The sequence below is a fragment of the Colossoma macropomum genome, unplaced genomic scaffold, assembly GCF_904425465.1.
Source record: "Colossoma macropomum unplaced genomic scaffold, Colossoma_macropomum, whole genome shotgun sequence".
Classification (NCBI taxonomy): domain Eukaryota; kingdom Metazoa; phylum Chordata; class Actinopteri; order Characiformes; family Serrasalmidae; genus Colossoma; species Colossoma macropomum.
Genome location: NW_023494798.1, coordinates 27,981,429 through 27,996,191, shown reverse-complemented (window position 1 = coordinate 27,996,191; position 14,763 = coordinate 27,981,429).

The window sequence follows — 14,763 nt, the reverse complement described above, 5'->3', positions numbered from 1 at the left end:
TACTGAAAGTATGTGTTATATCATTTGTATTTGACACTGGATGTATTGATACTGATACATAAAACTTTAAATGACCAAATATTTATATAAATGCATAAATATTTTTGTTATTATGTTCAAAGAATTTACATCTCTTGTCAATGCAAAAATAGAAAAATAAAATTGAAACAAACCATCTTATTCCAGTATTTATTTATTTAGCTAGCTAGTTAGTTAGTTTTTTCTTATTTTTATTTATTTAGTTAGGATTGTGGTTTCAGTACATTCGCATGATTTTAAGTGTAAAACTACACAGACATACTCCATTATCAAATTCCAAAGTCCACCAAAAGGGGGCAGTATTGTTCCAAAAGATGAATTGTGCAGTTCTGTTCTCTCGCCACAGAGGGCAGTATTTTTTATATATTTATTTTTTTTTATTTTTCTTTGTTTCAAATCCCTGATTTCCCTTGATGCTCCTCTGACGGAACGTGCAGTCCAGATTCCAGATTTCCTGTTAGCTTAGCGGCAGTGTTGCCACTGTGTCCTCTATCAGCTTTTCAGACCAATACATTCAGTCTCAGTAAAACACAAATTTAACCAGGTGTGCTTTCACCTTGGTGTCCTTTGAGAGTGACCGGATTAGAGTGGAAACCCCTTTAAATAGATTTATTTCTCCCTCTTTCTTACTGGCCATGCTTTAGCCATGTGGTTCTGCTGCCTGAGGCCTGACATTAGACCTCTTTCCAAGGCTTGGATGAAAGTCTAGCTTTGCATTCTAAAGAAGTCACAGTCAGTGTGTAAAAGCAACCAACAATGTTCGGCTCCTGCAGCTCTGTATGAACATTGTGTGTGTGTATATATATATATATATATATATATATATATATATATATATATATATATACACAAAAATTTCATGAACAGTGTACATATATTAAATGAATATTAACTTGAATGACATGAATATTAAATGAATATTAATATGTATATAAAATCAATATTTGCAAACAATGAGAGACATTACTAAAACAACACTGAAATGTTGTTGAAGCATTCATGTCATTGTTAAAAAGTTTAATTCTATTCATGACAAATCTAAATCTTCCAATGTTACTTTAAAGGAAATCCAAATATAACTGTACATATAAAATACGTTCGAAACAATAGATTGAACATTTTTAAGTATTATTTTTACAACTGTTAATATAATGCTTAGGGTTTGGGACAATCACCTCCCAATGGAAGGTACTCTTTAAATGCTGATTTTGTATACATTTAGCTTATTACTGTTCATTTTTAAATGCCTTTTAAATATAAATCCCATTTCTGGAAAAGTTGAGACATGCAATAAAAAAAATGCAAGAATCTGTGATTTGTTCATGCTTTTAACCCCTCAACAAGCCATGGGTCTGCCAGCAGGCCCAAAGTTTTATAATATACTTCTATAACACTTCTATAACAGCTCCACTAGTTTGCACTGAAGTCCCTGTAGTTACTAAATAATAAGCCTTGTATAAAATAAACCTGGAATGCTAAGGGGTTAAACCTATATTTAACTGACTTTAATGTTTTGGCTGACCAATTTCATTGTATTTTGTAAATATATAAAAAGTTGAATTTGAAAAAAAAAAGCAAAATAAGAGTGAAAAGTTTATAGAGTATTATAGAGTATTCAAGTTACACTGTTTTGAAACATTCCACAATAAGCCAGTGAATTGGTCACAGGTGAGGGTGTCATGTTTGGGTACAAAAGGAGCATCCACCAAGGTATCACTCTTTGCAAGCAAAAATGGGTTGTGGCTCACCACTTTGTGCCAAACTTTCTGAGAAATGTCAAACAGTTCAAAAAGAACATTTTTCAACACAATATTGCAAAGAATTTAGGTCTTTCACCGTCTATCATACATAATATTGTGAAATGATTCAGTTTCAGGGAATTCAGATACATCCCAATCAGGGCAAGGCCAGAAACCACTGCTGAATGTACATGAACTCCAAGCCCTCAGACAGCATTTCATGCTACTTTGTTAAACGTAGCCACATGGGCTTGGGAGTATTTCAGAAAACTGGTGTCAGATAACACAGTACTGCATGTGCCGGTGCATAAAGAAATGCAACTTGTAACTCTATTACACAAGAAGAAAGCCATACATCAATTACATGAAGAAACACCGCCGAGTTCTCTGGGCCCAAGGTCATCTCAGATGGTCTGAGAGACAGTGGAAATGTGTGTGATAAGAGGAGTGAACCTTTCAGCTTGTTTTTGGGAAAAACAGATGTTGAGTTCTCCATGCCAAAGATGAAAGAGACTATCCAGACTTCAGCGAAAGGTGCAAAAGCCAACATCTGACATAGTGTAGGGTGCATCAGTGCCCACGGCATGTAAAGATACCACTAATGCAGAGACATATATTGGGAATTTAGAGAAACATTTGCTGCCATCAAGATGACGTCTTTTTCCTGGAAATCCATGGTTATTACAGCAGGATAATGCCAGGCCTCGTTCTGTGTGTGCTACGACAGCGTGGCTTTGTAGACACAAAGTGTGTGTGCTTGGCCTGCCTGAAGACACAATCTGTTTCCTATTAAAAAAATATAGAGCATCATGAAGGGGAGAATCAGACAACGATGACCATAGACTGTAAAGCAGCTGAAGCATCAAGCAAGAATGTGCAAAAACTTCACTTGCAAAACTGCAACAATCAGTATCCTCAGGTCCCAAACGATTAAAAGTGTAATTAATAGGAAAAATGATGTAACACAGTGGTAAACATGCCTCTGCCCCAAGTTTTTTGAGTATTTTGCAGGCATCAAATCCAGGCAAATTTGTTTATATTTACAAAATGCTATTAAATTGGTGCTTGGAAACATTGGACATAATTTCTTCAAGGTTCAATAGAATTAACAAATCACAGATTCTTGTTTCTTATTGCATTTTACAAAATGTCCCAACTTTTCCAGAAATAGGATTAGTACAATTGCAACATAGTGATTATAATGATCCAAAGGCTCAATACCTACTTGGTTTTTTTTAGATAGTTATTTGAACTAATTTGGTCCATATAAATATATACTTAATTCACAGCTTTGCCCTTAAATTGTATGTTTTTTTTTTTTCAAATTATTTTTAAATTGTACATTTTAACAGCAAAAGCAAAGCTGTTACTTCAGTAGTTACTGAATAATTGATAGAAGATAGAACTTACTGAATATAATAAGTCTTGGGATGAATAAGTATAGAATAAGCCTAATGTTCAGGGGGTTAAATGTACAGTGTGGTAGTTTTAGTGGAGGCATCCAGTTTTGATAAAGTAACGGTCATTTGTCCATGATCTCATTTCTCTGCAGTGGTATTTGGGTCAGCAGTGGAGTCTGAAAGAGAAAACAGTCCACTCCTGACATGCAGTCCCAAGACTAATAACCATCTCTCAAACCCATTCAGCTGTCATCCTGTGGCCTTCTAGCCTTATCAATATTATGAATAAGGTCCATACAGAGAGCTGACAGGGCTTTCTGCTGCAGTAAACACGTTGCGAGTCTTGGTGTGGTTCTGGGCTGGGTGGAGATCAGAAGAGCTGAGAGAGAGGGGGAAGGGTGGGTAGGGGAACTCAACACGCACAGAAAGACCCTGTCTACAACCGCACTGACCACCAAAACACAGAGAGCTTTATGTAGTTCCTCTCCAGGGTGAGAGAGGTGCGCTGTCCTGCTGTAGAAACACACATATAATCTCTTTGTGCTTTCTGTTACCTTCCTCTCTCTATCTCTCTCTCTCTCTCTCTCTTTCTCTTTATATATATATATATATATATATATATATATATATATATATATATATATATATATATATCTCCCCATCATTTCTCTCTTCTTCCTTCTGTCACAAATCTCCTTTCTCTCTTTGCATTTCTCCATTCTTTGTCTCTGCATCTTTTTTCTGCATTTTTCCTCCCTCCCTGCTTCCTTCTCTCTCTCTCTCTCTCTCTCTCTCTCTGCATTTCTTCACTCCTTTTCTTTCTTTTTCTTCTTCTTTCTGTCTCTCACTTGCATACCAGGAATTTCTAGACTAATGCTATTAGCCTTTCAGTCTGGTGAGATGAATGTGGCCAACGTCCATGTAACTCCACAAAAGCATACTCTCTTTTAGTCTAGATGTCATTTCCTCTGTCTCTCTTTCTCTCTCTCTCTGTCTCTCTCTTGGTCTCTCTCTCTCTCTCTGTGTGATTTTCTTCACTCTTCCACAATGACAAGTTCAGCACACTCAATTCATTTTTACCTTGAGCTTGAAACTAACATTGATGCAGAAGTTAACATATTATAAATGAGTGAAATCGAAATCCAAGTACGCAGAGGCTGTCTAAACTAAGCCGCTTATCCTCCTTGGCCACAGGAGGTGCTGAAGCCTATCACAGTACTCATTGGGCAGAAGGCAGGAAACACCCCGGACTGTTTGCCAGTCCACAGAAGGGCATATATATATATATATATATATATATATATATATATATATATATAATATATATATAATATATATAAAATATTTGGACATAATACACCTACAGGAGCTTTTATGACATCCCACGTCTACAAGATTTTGGAGTGTGTCTGTGGGAATTTTAGCCCACAGACATGCAGGAACGGAAAGGGCCTTCCCCAAACTGTTCCTACAAAGTTGGAAGCATAGACCTGTCCAAAATGTCTTGGTATGCTGAAGTATTATGAAGTATTGTGCTTGGCAATGGAAACCCGATCCAGCAAGGCAGAAATTTCATAGACTGACTTGTGGCAGAGGTGGCATCCATTGACAGTGCCATGTTTAAAGTCACTGAGCTCATCAGTACGACCCATTCTACTGCCAGTGTTTGTCTATCGAGACTGCAAGGCTATGTGCTTGATTTTATCCACCTGTTGGCAATGGGTGTGGCTGAAACACCCAAACTCAACAGTTAGAAGGGATGTCCCAATACTTTTGTCTATATAGTGTATATATACACTATATTCTTAGAGTTTACAGGATGTCCTGAGCCTTTGAAGGGCAGGTCACAGTGTTGCATCTTGGTGAACAACACCATATACATAGAAATGGCGAATATAGCATGTTAACAACTTTATTTCAAAACACCCAACAGCATCAGTTACATGGGGTCAATGTTCTATGTTGTTTTCACTTTCTCTTGTTTACAGCCATAGGGGTGTGCACATCTGGTAAAGCTACACTTCTCTAATAAACAACTCTGTTTATTCTCTCACGATGCAGCAAGATGTTTATCAGCAGTTGGTCAAAATATTTCCATGTTGTCTGCATCATTACTCAGACACAAACTAGACACAAACACAAACACCAAGAGCGATTCTGATAACACCAGCCAAACACCGTTTTATTAATCTGAAAGTCATATTAATACATAGGATGCAGATAACTACTAACTTCTAGTGTGTAAGTTGTGTAGAAAAGCTCTGGTAATGCACAGGTACATAATAAATATTCACATTTACACTTCATCTGAAAATATTATTCTTGAGGTGATCAGTAAAGCTGCAGTAATGAATAATGACCTCTATGCTGCCACCTGGCTGAGTGATGATTCGGACGATACAGAAATATTTGACCAACTGCTGAAAAACATCATGAAGCACTGTGCACTGCAAAAATATAGATTTTTATATCTGAACACACTGAAATATCTATGGTTGATGTTTCAGATCACTGGAACAAAAAACAGTTGTGAAGTTCATGGAAGCATGTCTTTACAAGTTATTCATGAGCAGTTTTGGAGAATTTAGTAGTTAATAAATGAGATATGCTCGCATGTTTGCTGATGGGCACACCACTTTGTTTCTTATCCTTGTTTTTGTTCACCTACACTCTTAAGAAAGGTGCCAAAAAGGGCTCTTTGGGTGACCACATTTTGCTTCCTAAAAGTCCTTCAATGGATGGTTCTATAGAGAGCTATTTTTGTAAATGAGATGTGTGAATATGATGTTTGAAGAATGTCCACGTAATCTAAAAGTTCTAAGAAGAACCCTTAAGTTTCATTGGTATAGACCCTTTGTAATATGTCAAGCTTCTTTAAACCTTTAAAAGGTTCTTCACATATCACAAATCTCTTTTTCAAACATGATTCTTTAGAGCAGTGGTGCTCAAACACACCCTCAGGCCCCCAGACGGTCAACATTTTTGTTCCAACCCAACTTGCAGCACAGATAAAGGAGGAATATGTTGGAGAACCATTGCTTTATTGAACCAAAAAGGGTTCTTCTATGGCATCACTCAAGGAACCTATTGTGAAACATTATTCAGAAACCATGTACCCCTAGATGTTATACAAAACAATGGTTTGTGGTTGGTCATTTTGCATGCCAGTCAAGTAACCCTTTCAATAGGGGTTATTTAATCAAGTAACCTCAATAAGCAAGCAGTTCTTGGCCAACAAAACCCATCAGACTTTTGACAATAGGCAGAGGAATGGCTACCACAACAAGGAGTGTCAGTCATTTATTACATTACAACTATAAGAACTCTTCCAAGTTAGTCATCCACTAATCATTGCCATCAGTCACTTTCATCTGAATAGGCTACAGTGTACTGGCCCATAACAGGAAACTAGGGCCCAGGTCAGCTCTCAGAGAATGAGTCACTTCACTATTGCAGGGTAATAGATGATGGTGCTGGATCCGCATGCTTTGAGTGAGAAACTGAGCATTAAGCAAGAAAGCCAGCTTCACCCTCGCACGCACACTACCCCAGTCATTTGTTCCAATTGTCTTGGTCTATAAACACGCATATCCCGGCCTCACTTTCATCCTCTCCGAGCAGGCTGGACATAATGAGAATTTATCGCCCCGCCATTCCCCGCTGTACGGACTCCCACGGCACCAAAAGAGAAAGGCATTTGCATACGACTCACAATTGATGGACGACTCGAAAGAGATTGTGGAAGGATGAGTCTTTGCTCAGGATGCCTCACACAGGACAGAGGGATCCTCAGAGCATTTGAACCTTTAAAGTTATTGTTTTGGTGGTAAGAAAAGCATGTTGTGATTTATGTTAAAGACCCATTCCGGCATGAAACTAACAAATCATTGCATCTCTCAGCCTCACTGTTTTTACAGAACCTATGTTTTATATACACAGAGGAGACAAAACATTATGAGCACTCACAGGTGAAGCAAATAATGTGGAATGTCTCGCACAATGGCGCATGTCAAGGTCTTGGATATATTTGATGGTAAAGGAACAATTGGTTCTCATAGTTCACTTGTTGGATGTGGGAGAAAAGGGCAGGCGTGTAGACCTGAGGGCCAAATCATTATGGCCAGACGACTGGGTCAGAACATTTTTGAAATGGCAAGGCTTGTGGGGTGCTCCCGGTCAGTAGTGGTGAGTACCTACAGACCGTGATCTGAGGAGGGACAAACTACATTGCTTGAGGGCAACAAAGGCTATCTTTCATTCAAGGTGTTGCCCTGGCCTCCAAATTCCCCAGATATCAATCTGATCGAGCATCTGTGGGATGTGCTGGAACAAGAAGTCTAATCCATAAGGCTCCATCTCACAACTTCCAGGACTTAAAGGATCTGCTGCTAACGTCTTGGTGCCAGATACCACTGGACAACTTCAAAAGTTTTGTAGAGTCCATGCCTTGGTGGGTCAGAGCTGTTTTGACAACATGGGGGTGACCAATATGGATATCAGTCCATTCTTAAAGAAACTTTCACACAATGTAATTGGCAGCTCCTGTGCTTTTTTGGACAGCGATGAGATGTGTTTTTTATCATTGTTGTGTTTTCATCCATCATTGATCTGTCACAGTACCAAATATGCATTAAGCACATAGATCATACAATGAATAGGAATCCCTATTGTTGCTCACCAAATTCTGACTACTATCCACTGATCTAAAATACATCTGTGCTGCTAACTAGTAGGATTTGTGTGTGTGTTCCACATTAATTCAACAAACTGGATGCCAGAAACATGTTCCAGAGAGCCAGAGAAAATAAGCCAAAGTGAGCTACCCAGGTAGCTTTTCAGCTAGAGGAACTGAACTAGACTTTAGATACTTAGGAAGCTAATCTTTTAGCTTCTTGTCCTCTTCATCCGAGTCTTCACAAAGGTAATGCTTCATTTTCATTATAATTATGATTTGGAGACAGTTAGCAAAGTTACATGACTGGACTACGATATTTAGCTTCTGTACGTAAAATTTTGTGCAAAAATTTTCAAAAATTTCTTCCACCTACAAGACATGCCATCTGAGGGGGTTTTCTCAGTATTCCAACTAGCTTGCAGTAGAGAATACTTAATAATGACTGTAAGAAAACAATAGACATGATGCATCAGTGGGTAAATTTTTGAGTTTGGTTTCATTACAACTCAGTAGCTCATTGAAACAAGCAATGAAATTTCAGTCCTTAACCTTTGCTCGATACCTCATTTGTGTCTTTAGACATAAAAATGAGAATTTAGAAATTGAATTTGATGAATTTAGTTAAGTCTGTAAAGTTTGTTTTGAGCCGTTTCTCTGTTTGACAGAAAAAGCCTAAACTAACTAGAATTTACAACACAGGATGCAAATGCAAATGTAATTAATTATGTAACCAACTATGTAATTACTTACGTAATTCTGCAATTGCACTTAAATAGTACAGCAAAGTGATGACAATAAATCTAGACATCTAAGAGTTAAGTCAGCAGGTGGCACAGCAGACTGTGATGGGCACAGAATCAGTCCAATCACTCACCTTCCTTCAGTGCCTTTCACTTTTAATGGCACAGAGAAACGAGCGAGATGAAATGGTTATTAACTTGACTATGTCAGGCAGTGCTCGGCAAGCAGGTGCTATATAGAGCAATCCATCATGAAAGCAGGCAAGGCCCTATCTGACGGCGCTGAATGTAAAATAGCTCTCTGTTTTTGTTTTTCTATTTCTCTTTATTTCTTAAGTGATGGTGAAATCATTTACCCACAGCTTTCCTAGTCTCCCCCTGTCTCTCTGTCTGTCTCAGTGTCTCTCTCCTCATCCTCTACACTGTTAGAGATAATCTCCCATGGAGTATGTCTTGTGGAGTGAGTCGTTAGTCATTTGATTAAATGGTGAAGCTGAGGTCTCTTCTGTAGATAAATCACCTCTTGTCTTCATATTGTGCTGTGGAGTGGCAGTGAAGCACAGAGGAACCGCCGTGTTCTCATAGAGCTGCTTGGACCTCACAACTGCCACCAGGCATTTTCAGCTTGGTTTGGAGGAGGGGCTTGTAACAACTGGAAAACATACAGTATTGTGCAAAAGTCAGAGACGACCCTTCATTCGTTGAATGCAAATTAGTCATAAGATAATCCACTCGCATAAGGAAAAAAAAACAAAAACAAAAATAAGTGAAAAAACAGTAATTTTCTAGAACTGATGAATGATTATAAGCTACAAAGAAAATGGGACTGTGCAAGACCTGGTAGACACCAAAACTGTCCCCATCAGAGAAACAGCACTTAAAGCTTTCATCTTTGAGAAAGAGGAGAAAATCAAGCTGCTTCAGATCTGAAAACACCCCACAGGTGTTTCTGTCCATCCTTCCACTGTGAGAAGACGACTCAGCGCTATGAGTTTGAAAGGATGTGTAGCTGTCAAGAAGACATTACTGCAAAGGGAATAGCAAAGACTGACCACCCCTAGAGTCCAGTCCTCCAAATTACTGAATGTGTTTGAGATTACTTGGATCATAAGAAGCAGAAAATGCAACCAACCTCTAAGCCTGAACTTTGGAGGTGTGGAAAAATGTCCTGGCAGATTTCTTTGAAAAGTCAAGTGTCCTGAAAACGAATGGAAGCTTTAATAAAGGCAAAGTGATGGTGGACAAACTAAATACTGAGAATTTTGTTGTGGTGTTGTGTTTAGTTATGTAAATTTCTGCTAAATATATGTTTTTTTTCTGTTTTTAATTAAGAAACTTGAAGTAAATGGTTGTAAGTTAAATAAATAAAGAACGATCTCTGACTTTTCTACAGTACAGTAACTTACAGAAATCACACAGCCTAAATCAGGGGTGGCAAACTCCAGTCCTGCAGCGCTGGTCCTGCACAGTTTGGTGGTTTTCCTCCTCAAACACACCTGATTCAACTTAGTAGCTGATTGCCAACTTTAGTGGGTGTGTTAAGAACAGAAAACAGTCCTGGGCATCGGCCCTCCAGGACCACGGTTCTCATCCCTGGCCTAAACTGTATGTGAACACAGATTAAAGCAGGGAAGGCTTAATGTCTGAATTTTTACATAGTTTCTTTGCTCTCTTTTTCCCCACTCAGAAAAATGCACTGTTGGCTCTGATACTGTCACTGTGCAATGTGAAATGCAAAATATGTGACCGTTTCCTTAAAATTTCCTCAATCGATTTCTCTCTCCCTCTCTCTCTCTCTCTCTCTCTCTGTCTGTCTCTCTGTCTCTCTCTTGCACTCAGTCTATCTCTGCTGTCTTGGCACTGAAAGGTTGCAGACCTCATCCACTCCATCACTGGTCTGTCTAATGTGAGTGAAATCTCAGGAGTGAGGCCTTGGGTGTGTTTACTCTAAAACTGAATCACACCACTTGAAGCTTTCTCAGAGCTCTCTGCTGAAAATAGCCTCCCACCCAGTTTTAAACCTGATTTCATGCGAATGGAATTCACCAATCAGACAGCGCCTCTTGGTCCTCGGGTTTGGGGACATCGGTGGTTCAGTATGTGTTGACATAAAGTGGAGCATAGAAAATGCATACTGATGCCCAGGAGCCTCAAATGATAGAGGAATAGTTTACATAAAAAGCCAATATTGCTAAAAATTAATGAAAAGGGATAATTAATAATGAACATGCAAATGATATCACGCTAAATGATGGCTACTGGCTTCTGTTCATTTGTTAGCATGTGTAGTTGTGCTATTCTTTCAATGTATTTCATAGCTTGCAACTTAACTCATGAATAAGTACAGTTTGTGTGTTTGCATGTGTGTGTGTGTGTGTGAGTGTGTGTGGTCATTTTTAAATGTGTAAGCTACAGGGAAGTCATTTTAAAATTAAATTGACTATTCTAGAAATCAATGTGATGGTGTGGTTTGAAATCAAGTTTATAATACTTGCATTTGCCCTATAATACTAACCTGTTGCCCACATGGTTGAATGCACAAATATGCCCAGATGATAATGCTTCGAGCAGCAGCACTGCTGTGTCTGATCCACTCAGACCAGCGCAACACGCACTAACACACCACCACCACATCAGTGTTACTGCAGTGCTGAGAATGATCCACCACCCAAATAGTACCTGCTTTGTGAGGGTCCATGGAGGTCCTGACCACTGAAGAACAGGGTAAAAGGAGGCTAACAAAGTATGCAGAGAAACAGATGGACTACAGTCTGTAACTGTAGAACTACAAAGTGCACCTATATAGTAAGTGGAGCTGATAAAATGGACAATGAGCATAGAAACAAGGAGGTGGTCATAATGTTCTGCCTGATCGGTGTATGTGTCTGCCACCATAATGCTTTTGCATTACTGAAAACACTGATCCCACACATAACCAGATGCCTTAAACTTCATGTAGCAGAATTAGGTTTAGTTCCATTGTGCTCCACTGAAAAGAAAACACTTCTGACTTCTGAGAAAGACGTCTTAGACAGAATACTGTCTTCACTTTATTCACTGTATTCATCCTCTTTCAATTCTAGCTGGAAATTGTGCGATGTGCAGTGCCAGTTAATTATATTCTGTTAGAAAAGTGTACGTTTTCAGTAAAAAATCTATTAGTTATCACCTGGACCTGCAGTCATGGCTAACACTGAAGCTTTCTCAAGGGAAGGGAAGGAGACGGATGTTTCAAAATAGTGAGTTAAGAAACCAAAAACCACACAGTTGTGACAAGGCAAAATTCACACTTGTGAGTTACGCCTTCTTAATTGGTTGCACATGGCAATCACATCATATTGGGCTTAACTTAATTCTGCTGGGAAATCATGACTAACCCAGATGTTACTGAAACAGCAACAGCTGAAATCGAAACTGTTCCACAATTACACTAAGTCGTAATCAGCTTCCTGCATTTACTGTTTGTACCACTATGAATTGTAGCCAGTGATCAGTGGGGGACCCTCAGAGACTTGTGGGCTTCCAGAGAAAATCATGTCCATTTTGTTGGGTTTTTTTTTCCCTGTCATTTGAACATGGCAGTTCTCCTTCACATTGTGTTAATTTTTTCACAATGATTGGACCAACAGAAGTGCCCCAAAATTAATTAGAATTAAACGTTAATGACATTTTTGTCCTCTCCTATAAAGTTACCATTTTGGAGATGCTTGTTTTTCTTTGGAAATCTTGACATGCCTAATGGAAAACTGTTTCCCTGGTTTCTAGGTAGACACAGCATTAGACTAAAATTAGTTAGGCCTTCAGGAGTTCAGTAGAAGGCCTAACACATCAGATTAACCACGGAAATAAGGGAAGGGGAATCAATTGATTTTCAATGTGTGAGACCAATTTCTGAGGAAAAAATGTCAGTCTAGATGCACTGACTATGAATTGGAGTGGTAGCGTAACTAGATAAAACTGTGGCAGCTCTATGCCAAGGATCTTTACTAAAAGGTTCACAGTTAAACAACAACTTAAAGTGTAAACTATACTTAATGTCCAAAAGTAATTAGACACCACTTCTTTAAGTAGGTGCACCCTTTGCTGACACCAGTATTTAATTGCACATAAACAGGTTATATATTCTCTACGCATAAGCATTGCCAGTAGAATGGGGTGCTCTGTAGCAGCTGCACATAAGCCTAAGATCACTATGTCCAATGTCAAGTGTTGAGTAAAAGGGTATAAAGCCCCCCATCAGAAAGCTCTGGGCTGTAAAGCAGTGGAATTAATGTCTATGGAGTTATGGACATCCATCCAATACCTTTGGGATGAGTTGGAGTGGCATTTGTGATCCAGAGCCTGACCTCATGAATGCTCTTGTGTTTGCCATCAAATCCTCACAGCAATGTTGCAACATCTAGTGTAAAGCCTTCCCAAAAGAGTAGAGGCTGTTACTGCAGCAAAGGGCAGCAAACTGCCTATTAATACCTTTGATTTAAGAAGAAACATTGGATGAGCAGGTGTCTACAAACTTTTGGACATATAGTGTATATGTGGATGTCTGTTGCAAGCACCAAGTAAAATATGTAATGATTTTGTAAGCTTCAAATGTTTGTATTTAAAGGCAAAAAAAAAAAAAATCATTTGTAACAGCTTTGCACTAACATAATATTAGAAACTCCCAAGGGGCACTAGCAGAAATTAACCCCTTAAATGGAGTTTTATAATGGAAAAATGTAATAAAATGCTTTATTACTAAAGATTTTGGTCCCACTTTACATTAAGTGCCTCTAATAACTGTATAGTTACACATGAATAACATATGCAACAACACTGTAACTACTGATGATTTAGTCAATGTTACAGATGGATTACAGAAGTACAGCCTATGTGATTACACATGCGTATCAACTTCAGTTTTGCCTCATGTAATTACACAAGTGTATCTTCTACACAAGAACTTTCCTGTGGTGTAGTGTTAAAGTTACACTTTAAAATAAGTGGACAGTTTCTGTGTAGTTGTTATGTAGGTACTATGTAATAATGGAGTGGTAAAATAGACATTGCTTTTGGGGAAATGCAACACATTTAATTAATGTTATAAAAGTTACATGTTAAGATAAGGGGACATTTGCTGCACTGCTAAACGCTACATGCTAGCTAAATGGAGGAAAGCTGGCAGATACAGGGTAAGTAATGTCTTAATGTAAGTTATTACATAATTCCTTTGACTGCTGGAAATAAAGACTGCTGAAAAAAACTGCAGTTCCAGTCTGATTACAACTGTAATTACATATTATGTTATCACCCTTGTGCAATTACATGAACGGGAATTGGCTGTTACAACTACTAAGATATGCTTGTGTAATTACATGAGGCAAAACTGAAGTTGAAACGTGTAATTACATAAGGTGTACTTCTATAATCCATCTGTAACTGTGACTAAATCATTAGGAGTTACATTGTTGTTGCGTATGTTGTTCACATGTTACTACACAGTTATTAGAGACACAATATAAAGTGGGACCAAGATTTTTTATCTAAGAATAGCTCAAACAGTTTGCATTGAAGTCCCTGTAGTTACTGAATAATACGCCTTAGTATGTAACAAGCCTGAGATTTTAAGTTAACATTATCATAGAGGTGAGATTTGACATTTATGACCTAAAATGAAGGCCATCAATTAAAGTTCATTCACTATTAAAGGTACAGCAACCCAAAAAAGTTTCCAAGACCCCTCTGTGCATAATTGGTTGTCATACACTTTTGCCTTTATTTGAAGATCCAGTGTACAGTCTAAGACAGATGTTTAGAAGCAAAGCATCAATTGACAAACACAAAGAGCGACATATGATCCGAGATATGCGCAAATTGCCTTGTTGTTTTCCTGTGTCAAGCTTCTAAGTTCAGACTGTTCAGACATCTATCGTGCACCTGTCTTGGAACACCTACAGACGTGTAACCGGATAACAAAGAAAGACTGATCCTTGTTTGCATAAGCTATGAGGAATGCAGTACAATAATTAATCTGAATACATGATGAAACTGAATACAATAAACAAGATCTGTTCTGCATTAGATTGCACCCCCGAATTTCTGTTTGCCAGGTGTAGTACATTACACAGTTTACTGGGAAAGGGAAGTCACTTTAGTTAAAGGGAAAAAAAAATTAACCCCATTTATAAGGC